Below are 12,423 nucleotides of genomic sequence, written 5' to 3'. Positions count from 1 at the left end.
ATACAGCCCTGCAGCCCTCCCTCCTGGGCCCAGGAACACTCGTGACAACAAGAATGTAAATAATTAACATTTATCAAGCCGGGCGTGGTGGCCACGCTTGTAATCCCAGCATTCGGGAGGCTGAGGCCGGAGGATCGCGGTTCGCGAACAGCCTCAGCTACTTAGTGAGGCCCTCAGCAACTCAGTGAGACCCGGTGTCAAAATAAAGATTTAAAAATAGGGCAGGAGGTGTAGCTCGGAGGTCGAATGTCCCCGGGAAAAAAAAAATTAACCCGGAAAAAAATAATAATTAACATTTATCGAACACTTACTGAGTGCCGGGCACAGTATTAAACCCTTTGCGTTCCTTAGTCCTGTAGACAGGGCACTCCTAAGGATCGGTTCTATAGCTATGGACGCCGAGTTAACCCTCACTCCAGAACTGGACGAGCACGTGACTGCGGATGCCTGCGCTGATGTTCCTTAGCGCTGGAATACCAGGCAACCCAGCTGCCCGGCCTGGGATACCTGGACTCTGGCGCGGTTGGTCGCCAGCACACGTCGCTTACCTCCCTGTGTCCCAGTCTTCATCTGTATAAAACCTGCCTCAGAGCTGTTGGAAAGAACAGCGTGGCACACTGAAAGTGCAAACAAGCCGGGCGTGGTGGCGCACGCTTGTAATCCCAGCATTCAGGAGGCTGAGGCCGGAGGATCTAGTTCGCCGCCAGCCTCAGCTACTTAGTGAGACCCTCCGCAACTCAGTGAGACCCTGTTTCAAAATAAAGAATAAAAAATAGGACTGGGCGTGTAGCTCGGAGGTTAAATGCCCCTAAATTCTATCCCTAGACTAACAAAAACAAAAAGAAACCAGAAAATGCCGTTTTGTTAACAGCAGGCTGTCACACACACACACACACACACACACACACACACACCCTGCTCTACTGTCCTGTCCTGCAGACTCTCTTTGTGAGGGACTTCGCAGTTCCCTCAGAGGGGCAGAGTGAGAGGAGACAGTGCAGGGCTCCTTAAGTGTGGCCCTGTGCTCCTAGGTGCTCTCACGTGGGGACTGGGCCAGAAGGCAGCCACCTGCTCTGCAGCTGGGCAGCTCAAACCTGTCTGGTCTCTCCATGCTATTTATGGCTTGTAAAAGAGAATAGCAAGTAGCCAGGGGTGGTGGCTGCACGCCTATAATCCCAGCACTTAGGAGGCCAAGACAGAGCGAAGGCTCAAGGCCAGCCTCAACAACTTAGCCAGACCCTCAGCAACTTAGTGAGATACTGTTTCTTTTTTTTTTTAATTAAAATTAATAAAAATACTTTATTGAATTTTTGGAACTTGGTACTTTAAAATTTTCAATCTTTGCACACAAATTGCCACTCTTCGTTCTAGAACAGCGCAAGTCTGGACTTGAAGATTGTCGCTCCCTCCTTGTGTTACACAGCACAGAAAGCCCATGCCCAACACTATCCCTCCCAGCACGACTGTGGCCAGCATGATCCTGGCAGAGAGGCTGCTGCGGCACAGACCAGCCCACTGTGAGTCACCGAGCCCCAGTGAAAGGGCGCAGCCACTGGCCGTCAGCCTTGGGGCCACAAGAAACCTCCCTTCGTATCCTTGTCTGGCTCAGGGCAATGCTGCTGAATTGATTCTTGTCCCTGAGGGAGAAGTTTGGCAAAGGGCAAGTGGAGCCCTCTTGAGTTGAGACATGAAGGAGCCACTGTGGAGCTCAGCACAGCCCACCTGTGGGGGCAGAGGCCAGGGCCCTGCTGGGCTGCAGCAGCTCGCGGCCCTCGGGTGCCAATGGCTCCTGGGCATTGAGAGCTCAACGTGAAATTTAAACACAGTGCCTTAAAAGACTGGGGAGGAAACCTGGAGCACAGTAGCTTGCTAATCCATAGTTTGGCTTCTGCCCTTGTCTTGACAATCTTAAATGCCTACGGACCAAAGATCAAAAGCAAACACGGCGGTGAGGAGAGAGGAGAGCCCACATCTGTCAGCCACCACAGAAAGAAGAAACAGATCCTCCTGCCTCTGAAAGCTGACCCTCAACAACTTAGTGAGATACTGTTTAAAAAAAAAAAAAAAAATAGGGCTGGGCACAGCTCAGAGGTAGAGCGCCCCCTTGGTTCAATCCCCAGTACCACAAAAAAGAAAAGAAAAGAAAAAGGGAATAGCAGTAGTTCCCTTATTGTTTATCTATTCAGTCCTTCAGTGTATTTATTGAGTGCCCCTTATGTGCCAGCCGCCGTGTTGGAGGGCTCTGGGTGTTGCGGTCTAACCACGCAAGAATAATTGTCCAAAGCCAATTATGTTCACAAGGCCACACTATTGCAGGTTCGAACCTGGACCCATGCACATCTGGCGCAGCAGAATTAGCAATGGGCCCCGATTCTAGAAGGGGGCTTCCTTATATAGCATTATTTTGCAAGGTCATTATTACACCAGCTTTTACATTTTAACTTTTACAGTTTCTGTACTTAAAAGCAACCGTGTAAAGCACACAGTTGTTTTGGGAGATAGCGGGGTATGTGAGAGGAGGTTTCTTATCTATGGCATGTTTGCCCCAATACAGGGGTTAGCTGGGTCATGGGCTGCTGCATCCCTTTAGTTTCTCAGAAAACAGTTACAAGTTCCCGCTTAATTTACTTTTAAATTATGAAAGTTTAAAAGGAAAAGAGGCTTTAAAACAATTTTCTTGAACTGAACTATTAAAATGCCTTAATCAGAAAATGTCCCATTGCTAATCACAATATTAATCTGTTGCCACACAACACACCTATTAATTTATTTCATTATAACAACTGATCACACCATATTATATTAAAAAGCTTTTTAACACATTTTTACTATCTATACTATTATTTTTAACTAAAACTTAAGCATTTAATTAAAAAGCATAGCACGACATGGGAACCACAACAGTGAAGGGGTAGACAAAGCTCTCACTAAGCCTCGTCCTCTCTAGAGCGGTGGGGAAGGCATAATCAGAGACTTCCACTAATCGATGTGAATTTCCAGTGGTGGCAAAGAGCTTAAAGGAGCATGTTGGTGGGGTTGGGTGCTCCAAGGGCGCTGGCCTGGAGCCTGGGGCGGGCCCGAGGGGGAACAGGATTAGGAGAGGCCTTCTCTGAGAATTACTTACAGGGTAGCTGGCTGGCTGGAGGTCTGGAGCTGGGTCCTGATCTGTGCTCACCCACAGGCCTGATTCTTAGGGAAGAAGGTTGGCTCCATTATTGATTATCCTCATCTCCCCTGGACCAGAGTCTGAGTTTCAGAATAGGTGGGTTCTGGCTAGGTACTGTTGTCCTCGCCACCCCCCATGGACTTCTAGAGATTGGCAATTCCACGATAAACATTCAAGCTTTCAGTGCCTCCCCTCACCCCTTTACAAAATCTGGCCCTGCTAAGTCAGCTGCAGTGAGGGAGGATGCCTGGCTAAAACCTTGGAATTATATCCTAGATAAAGAACTAAGGCTGAAAGAGGCCAAGGTTTCTCCGCCGGGCATGGGACAGGGCGTGGCTCATCCTAGGCTTCTGTGCCCACTACACTAGATAGGTTTGTTTTTTTGTTTTTTGTTTTGTTTGTTTGTTTGTTTCATTTTGTTTTGGTGCTGGAGATTGAATCCAGAGGCATTCTACCTCCAAGAAACAAGCTACACCCCCAGCCCAATTTTTATCTTATTTGGAAACAGGGTCTCACTAGGTTGCTGAGAGCCTCCCTAAATTGCTGAGGCCGGCTTTGAACCTGAAATCCTCTTGTCTCAGCCTCCCAAGTACTGGGATTACAAGCATGTGTCCTCAGGCTTCTGACTCCTTGAACACAGCTATGCTGGGATACAGCTATGTTCTGCTCAGAACCCTCCAGCGGGTTCCATTTCACTTGGTGTAAAACAAGTCATTTTTCGGGCCATGGCCAACTGCCTATTCTCTGCCCTTCCTGCCCCACCTACCCCACTGCCTTGGCTCTGGCCACACTGGCCTGCTGGATCCCCTTATAATTCACCCAGCAGTCTCCTGCTGCAGGGTCTTTGCATTTGCCCTTTCCTCCACCTGGGATATTCTTCTCCCAGATTCCCATCTGACTGCCTTCCCCACTTCCCTCAGGTCTCCGTGAAAATGTGTCGGCTGACCCCTCATCTCCTGGCACTCCCTGGCTTTTTAGCCCATTTTATTTTCTTCTGTGGTATTATCACCATCTGAATCATTATGACTTTGTTGTTGCTGTTTGTGTGTTTGTGGCAGGGGCTTCACTTTTTTTTTTAGCACTGTATCATCGACCTGTGGAATAGTGCCTGATACATGGTAGAGGCTCAAAATCCATTATGTCAATGAGTAAACAAACTCTGCTCTGTCTCATGGAGAAGGATCCCACAGCTGGAGCCCCAAAGCACCTGCTGAGGCTGGCCAAGGGTGGCTTGCACGGTGGAGTCCAGAGTCCAAGAATCTCTACCTAGAAGAGAGCTTAGAAACCACATCTTTGCCTATCCACCCATTTTAAAGACATGGAAATAGGTCCAGAGGGAAGGGTAACCTGCCTAGGTGGAACTAAAAGGTTGTGTGTTTCAAATGCCTGGAGGAGAGAAGCAGCCATCACAAAGGACAGGTTTGTATATTTAATTCCATCAGAATTAAAAATGAAAATGTAAGCCGGGCATGGTGGTGGTTTGTAATCCCAGCGTTTGGGAGGCTGAGACAGGAGGACCGCACAGGTTCGAAGCCAGCCTCAGCTACTTAATGAGGCTCTCAGCAACTTAGTGAGACCCTGTTTCAAAATAAATTATAAAATAGGGCTGGGGGTATAGCCCGGAGGTAGAAAGCCCCTGGGTTCCACCCCCAAGTGCCACCCAAATAAATATATATATGTATGTATATATATATATAAATTTAGACAAATAACAAAATAGTACAAAATGTTTCTTTCTTTTCTTTTCTTCATAATACTAGGAACTGAAGCCAGAGGCACTCTACCTCTGTGCTGCACCCCAGCCTGATTTCATTTTATTCATTTATTTATTTATTTGTAGTACTGGGGATTGAACCCAGGAGCATTCTACCTCTGAGCTACACCTCCAGCCCTATTTTTTATTCTTCTTTTTTTTTTTTTTTTTTGGTGGTACTGGGGATGGAACCCTTCTACCTCCGGGCTACACTCCCAGACCTATTTAATATTTTATTTGGGAAAAAGGTCTCTTAAGCCAGCGAGGCTGGCTTTGAACCTGTGTGATCCTCCTGTCTCTGCCTCCCAAGGGCAGGGATTAAAGCATGTGCCACCACACCTGGCCTATTTTTTATTCTTTATTTTGAAACAGGGTGTCACTGAGTTGCAAAGGGCCTCATTAAGTAGCTGAGGCTGTCCTTGAACCACAATCCTCTTGTCTCAGCCTCCTAAATGCTGGGATTACAAGCATGTGCCATCATGCACAGCTTTCTTTTTAAGGACTGGGGATCAAACCCAGGGCAGTGCACTTGCTAGGTAGGCACTTTGCCACTGAGCTACATCCTAGCCCCATGCCCAGCTTTTTATTCTTTATTTTGAAACAGGGTCTCACTAAGTGCTGTAGGGCCTCACTAAGTAGCTGAGGTTAGCCATGAACCTGCTATCCTCTTGTCTGAGCCTCCCAAGTACTGGGATTATAGGCATGCACCACTGCACCTGCCTTAAAGCAATTTATTTGAAGGTGCAGGCCTGTAATCTCAGTACTTATGAAAATGAGACAAGAGGCTCACAGGTCAAGACCAGCCTCAGCAACTTAGCGAGGCTCTCAGTAACCTCGTGAGAACCTATTTCAAAATAAAATATAGGGACTTCCGGGAAGATGGCGACCAAGAAAAGCGGGGCTTAAGAGCCCCGCTAACAACCAATCTCTATTACCACAAAATCAGCGCCTTTCATAGTCAGAAAACACCATCACGAGAGAAACAAAAAAATCACCAGCCCCAGAGAGGAAGGGGTCTCATAACAGAGCTCAGAGCCACAGAGGAGATACACCGGCCTCATGCCCGAGGACACAGCAGCAGCGCCTTACTGCCGGCGGCAGCGGCGAGCTCACCGGACGGCTACAGCTACAGACCAACGCACTCAACAGCCCACCAGGCTCCAGAGAGGAGTGGTGGACAGCGAGCCAAGGCGAGCTGCTGCGAAAGAGCCCGGCGGAATTCAGCAGATTTTTCGGTGCAGGGAGCATCTAAAGCTCCCAGTGGCTGGGCTCAGCACACGCTGCAGGGACTCAGAGCGGAGTTCAAAAACAGAGAAGAAATACGCCAGCCTCACAGCCGAGGGCGTGGCAGCGGCGCCATATTGCCACCAGCGGCAGCGGCAGCAGCAGCGAATTCACCGAGTCCACTACAGCTCCATCTGCGTATTCAACAACAGTGAGTCAAATTGCAGGCCCCAGAGGAGAAATCCCAGTACTGACTCCCAGGGACTTGACCCAGTGGGGGAGTGGCGGTGGCAGAGATATCACACCATAGGAGAACGCGCAACCTGGCACCCCTCATGGTCTAAAGCAGCCTCTATTGACTCCCTGGGTCTGAGACTTTGCGATACAACCCAGTAAAGGAGTAGTGGTGACTGAGATACTACAGACTCGAGATCCAGAGCACCTTAAGCGAAGTCATAGTGACCCAAGGGAAGAACCCAGAGAAGGCACAAACTCCCGAAATCATGGGAAAGAGAAATAACAATGGAGCAATGAATGCCCCAAATCCCACAACATCAGAACCCGATAAAACAGAAATTTAGAGATTTCTAGATCAAATCAGGAAAATAACTTTAGAAATAATAGAGGTGTTTCGAAAAGAATTCAGAGAGAGCCAAAAAGAGATAAAGGATGCAATTAATGAACTAAAGGCCTCAATTCAAAGTACAAACAACTGATTAGACCACATGGAGAATAGAATCTCGCTCTTAGAAGATCATCACTCCAAAAATGAACACATAGTTTCTAAATTAGAAAAAAAAAATCCGGCAGCAGGAATCTGACATTGAAGAAATATGGGCCCATTTTAAGAGAGCTAACCTAAGAATCATTGGAATAGAGGAGGGAAAATAAGGTGAAACCAAAGGGATCAACAATATCTTCAAGGAAGTAATAGCAGAAAATTTTCCAAACATAGAGCAAGAGGTCGATACACAGGTCCAGGAAACTTATAGAACTCCCTTTAGACAGGATCGGAGAAGAGGATCCCCACACCACATAATAGTCAAAATGACCAATGTGGAAGCCAAGCAGAGAATCTTAAAGGCAACAAAAACAAAGGGCCAAGTGACAATCAGAGGCAAACCAATTAGAATTACTCCAGACTTCCCAAACCAAGCCATGAGAGCCAGAAGGGCTTGGAGTAACATATTCCAAACTCTGAAAGAAAACAACTTCCAGCCAAAAATTTCCTACCCAGCAAAACTTTCTATCAAATTAGATGGAGAAATAAGAAGCTTCCATGACAAACAGAAACTGAAGGAATATATGTCTTCAAAACCAGCACTAGAGAAAATACTCAAAGAGATTAACTACAAAGAAGAAATAGGTAACACACACCAGAACCAGAGAAACAAGATTTTCCATCCAACAGACAAATAAGATTAGTTATCTGTGGAGATTCATTATTTATGTTAGTCTTATACCTATCTCTAAATTGTATGGTTTGCTTTTATTGTTAATTTTTAGAATTTCTAGTTGGAATATTAATATACCTTCAGATATAGCATTTGGAAATATTTTATCCATTCTATCAGTAACTTTTAACTCTGTTTACATTGTCTTTGGATATACAATATTTTATTTTTTAGGGAGTTTGTATACCCTTTTGTTGCCTGTGCCATTGAAATCATATCCTAGAAATCACTGCCAATTTCAATGTTGTGAGGTTTTATGACCCAGATTTTCTTCTAAAAGTTTATAGTATTAAGATTTATATTTAGGTCTTTTATCTATTTTGAGTTAATATTTGTATATGGGATTAGGTAAGGGTCCAATTTTATTCTTTTTCATGTAATTATTATTTTTCAACAATATCTAGTTAAAAGATTATTATTTCCTCCACCAAATGTTCGTGGAAACCTTGTCAAAAATAACTTGACAATATATGGAAGAATGTATCTCTAGGCTTTTATTTAACTCCAATGGTTTATATATCTGCCTTTAGAACAGTACTACACTGTTTCAATTATTGTAGCTTTATATGGTTTGAAATTAGAAAATATATATCTTCTAGCTTTGTTCTTTTTCGAGATTGTTTTGGGTATCTAGAGTCCATATTACATATTAGGATAGATTTTTTCTGAAAATAAATATATAAATATATGATAGTTCCACCTTAAAAAAAAATATTCTCTGGTAAGAAAGAAAGCAAAAAGAAATATTAAAATGTTATCTTTAAGTTATCAAAAGCTTGGTGTCAGACAAATGAAACTGTTATGTGAGATTATCATTTTTAATTTTGGATAAATTGCTATAATACTAGATGTCAACCACTAAGCCAAGCATGGGAAGGAGGGATGGGGAGGGAATGGGGTGGGGATCGGGTGGGGGTTGACTGGGCGATGTGTACATGTATGTCTACAAAAGTTTTTTGTATCCCACTATGATGTATGAATACAGTGCACCAATAAAAAATTAAATTAAAATAAAATATAATATAATATAAAATAGGTCTGTAATAGCTGGGTATGGTGGTGCATGCTTGTGACCCCAGTACTTGGAAGGCTGAGACAGAAGGATCCCAGGTTTTCCACCAACCTCAGTGAGGCCCTCGACAACTTAGTGAGACCTTGTTTCAAAATAAAGAATAAAAATAGGGCTGAGAGTGTAGCTTGGAGGTAGAATGCCTCTGAGTTTCATTCCCAGTGCAAAAAAAAAAGAAAGAAAGGAAGAAAGAGAGAGAGAAGGAGAGAAGGAAGGAAAGGAAGGAAAGAAGGGAGAAAGGAAGGGGATAGGGATGTAGTTTGTAGGTAGAATGCTACAAGATTTAACCCCAATATCTATCTATCATCTATCATTATCAATCTATCAATCTATCTGTATCATCCCTCTCTCTCTCTCTCTCACACACACACACAAACACACAGACACACACACATGTTTTCAGTTCTTTTTTTTTGTGTGTGTGTGTAGTACTGGGGGTAGAACCCAGGGGCTTTTCTACCTCCGGGCTATACTCCCAGACTATTTTATACTTTATTTGGGAACAGTATCTCACTAATTTGCTGAGAGCCTCACTAAGTAGCTGAGGATGGCTTCGAAACTTTGCAATCCTTCTGTCTCAGCCTCCCAAGCGCGGGGATTGCAAGCATGTACCACCATGCCCAGCTTATTTTCAGTTCTTCTGATGTGCATTTTTTCCCTTTCTTTCCTTCTTTCTTTCTTTCTTTCTTTCTTTCTTTCTTTCTTTCTTTTTTCTTTCTTTCTTTCATTTTTCTTTTTTCTTTTTCTTTTTTTTTTTCGGTACTGGGGATGCAACCTAGGGGCATTCTCCCTCTGAGCTATACCCACAACCCTATTTTTCATTCTTTATTTTGAAACAGGGTCACACTGAATTACAAAGAGCCTCACCAAGCAGCTAAGGCTATCTGCTGACTGCGATCCTCCTGTCTCAGCTGATGTGCATTTTTATCATGGAAAAAAAAATCTTAAAACTTTGCTGGTGTTCCTCTCCTACAAACCTATTCTGGGTGAGGGGTGGAGGGATATAGCTCAGTGGTAGAGCACTTGCCCAACACGAGCAAGGACGTGGGTTCAATCTTTAACACTCCAAAAAACAAACTAACAGTTGGGTGTGGTAGTACACACTTGTAATCCCAGTACTTGGGAGGCTGAGATAGGAGGATCACAGGATCACAGGATCACGGCCAGCCTCAGCAACTTGTAGGGTCTTCCACAATTTAGTGAGACCGTGTTTCAAAATAAAAAATAAAATAGGCCTGGGGGTGTAGCCCAGGTGGAAGGCCTCTAGGTTGCTTCCACAGTACTATAAAAAAAATTATTTGTTTTGAAACAGGGTCTCACTAAGTTGTAGAAGGGCTCACTAAGTACCTGAGCTGAGGTTGTCATCGAACCTGTGATGCTCCTGTCTCAGCCTCCCAAGTACAGGGATTCCAAGGTGTACCACCACACCTGGCTTATCCCTACATTTCTTGAATTTTCTGTCTCTTAGGCCTTACTATATGCTGGTCCCCTTGCCAGGAATACCCTTCCAACCTTGCTTAGCCTATTCAATTCCTGTTTGTCCTTTGAGACCCACCTCTGGGTCATACTTCTAGACACAATTAGTTATTGCCTTTTCTGTACTTTTACAATACTGTGTTTATACATTTATCCCTGGTTTTACTCTTAGCTTGGTTATGCATATGTGTTCCAGGTTTATCTCCTCCTAACCACTATCTACATCCTGCTTCCAGACTTGAGAGTAGAGACATTATTATTATTATTATTATTTTGATACTTGGGACTGAACCCAGAGGTGTTCTATACCTCTGAGCTACACCCCCAGCCCAATTTTATTATTTATATTGAAACAGTGTCTTACTAAGTTGCCAAGTCTGGTCTCAAACAGTCATTCTCCTGCCTTAGCCTATCAAGTACTGGGATTACAGGCATGTTCCACCATGCCCAGTTTGAGACATTAAGACATGTCCCCCCATCTCTGTATTTCTAACACTGGGCTTAGCATACATTAAATAAAGTGTTAAATAGGGTTGGTGTCATGCACCAACTTCAGTCAATTGATTATAGTTGCTTTGATGGCTGCACTGAGATTGACAATTTCTCTGTATTGTGTTGTCTAATCTTGGACTATGTTGTTAGTAAGCTTTGAGAAACTTTGGAGAAGTGTCCAGAAACTGTAAGGGTTTTATTCTTTCTTTATTTATTTTGGTGGTACTGGGGTTCCTGGAAACCCTTCTACTTCTGGGCTACACTCCCAGACCTATTTTTCTTATATACTTTTTTATTTGGAAACAGGGTCTCCTGTCTCTGCCTCCGAAGCGCGGGGATTAACAAGCGTGCGCCACCACAGCCAGCTCTTATTATTTTGAAACAGGGTCTCATTGAGTTGCAGAGGGCCTCACCAAGTACCTGAGGCTGTCCTCGAACCTCAATCCTCTGGTCTCAGCCTCCGGAATGCTGGGATTAAAAGCGTGCGCCACCACGCCCGGCTTCAGTAGGGAGTTTCAGTGGGAGACTGTGATCGTGGATTCCTCACTCAAATGGCAGTCTTGTTGCAGGAAACTGAGTCCTAGAAAAGCAGGTTGCTTTATTCACTAGGGAAGGCTCAGTAAGCAAAGCTTTGAGTCCCAGCCCCAAACGTTGGAAGGGGAAGGGCAGGTGTGAGACATGTGTTTTCTAGCATAAACATGATGAGTAATTAATCATTATATTGCTTTTCATTTGAGAGCCTGCGGGGGGTGGGGGGAGGGACCAAGCTGTCCAGGGTGACTCTGCTTTGTTTACCGTCCCAGGAGGCTGTGCTGTCTTTTCTCCCGCACTATCTTATCTCCCAAATGGCTTGCTTATTAACATCTGAGAGAGTACTGTGAAAAAGCTTTATTCTTTTCATTTCACTTTTAGCCAAAAACAGTTTGAAGGACAAAGCTTAAAAGGACAAAATTCTGCCTTTTTCTCAGCTTACTCCCAAAGCCTGAGCTTCTTTTCCACAAAGGACCAATCGGAGAGCTAACTGTGGTTTAGGCTGTGAGGAGGAAGGAGGCCACTTACTGTTTTGAACTATTGCTTCTCACATACAGATCAACCCTAAATTTTAGAGCAGGGTCCATTTGTGTGTGTGTGTGTGTGTGTGTGTGTGTGTGTGTGTGTGTGTTACTGGGAATTAAATCCAGAGGCATTTTACCTCCAAGCTACACCTCCAGCCCGATATTTATTTATTTATTTATTTATCCATCCGAATCATGTTTCTATTTTCAACTGAACACTAATAAGGGATATAAAAGGTACACAGCTATAACCCTTTCTAGAAAAATTCAGTGAATTTTGAACAACAAAGGAGTAAAAAATAAATGATTCATTTTAAGTCTTTTTTTTTGTTTGTTTTATACTGGGGATTGAACCCAGGAGCATTCTACCTCTGAGCTACACTTCCAGCCCTATTTTTTATTCCTTATTTTTAACAGGGTCTCACTAAGTTACAGAGGGCCTCATTAAGTAGCTGAGGGTAGCTTTGAACTTGTGATCGTCCAGTTTCAGCCTCGCAAGTACTGGGATTACAAGTGTGTGCCACCACGTCTGGGTTTTTTTTTTTTTTTTTTTAAATAGGGTCTCCCTAGGTTGATGGGAGAGTCTCACTGCTTGCAGAGGCTGTTCTCAAACCTGTGATTCTCCTATCTCAGCCTTTTAACTACTGGAATTACCAGCTTGCACCTCCACGCCCAGCAGCAGAGTCTATTTCACAGTGGACTAAGGGTGAGGTGCAAGAATGTCTGTGCAGAGC

Source organism: Muscardinus avellanarius, assembly GCF_963383645.1.
Source record: "Muscardinus avellanarius genome assembly, chromosome: 16".
Taxonomy (NCBI): Eukaryota; Metazoa; Chordata; class Mammalia; order Rodentia; family Gliridae; genus Muscardinus; species Muscardinus avellanarius.
Note: the sequence above shows the minus strand (reverse complement) of the source record.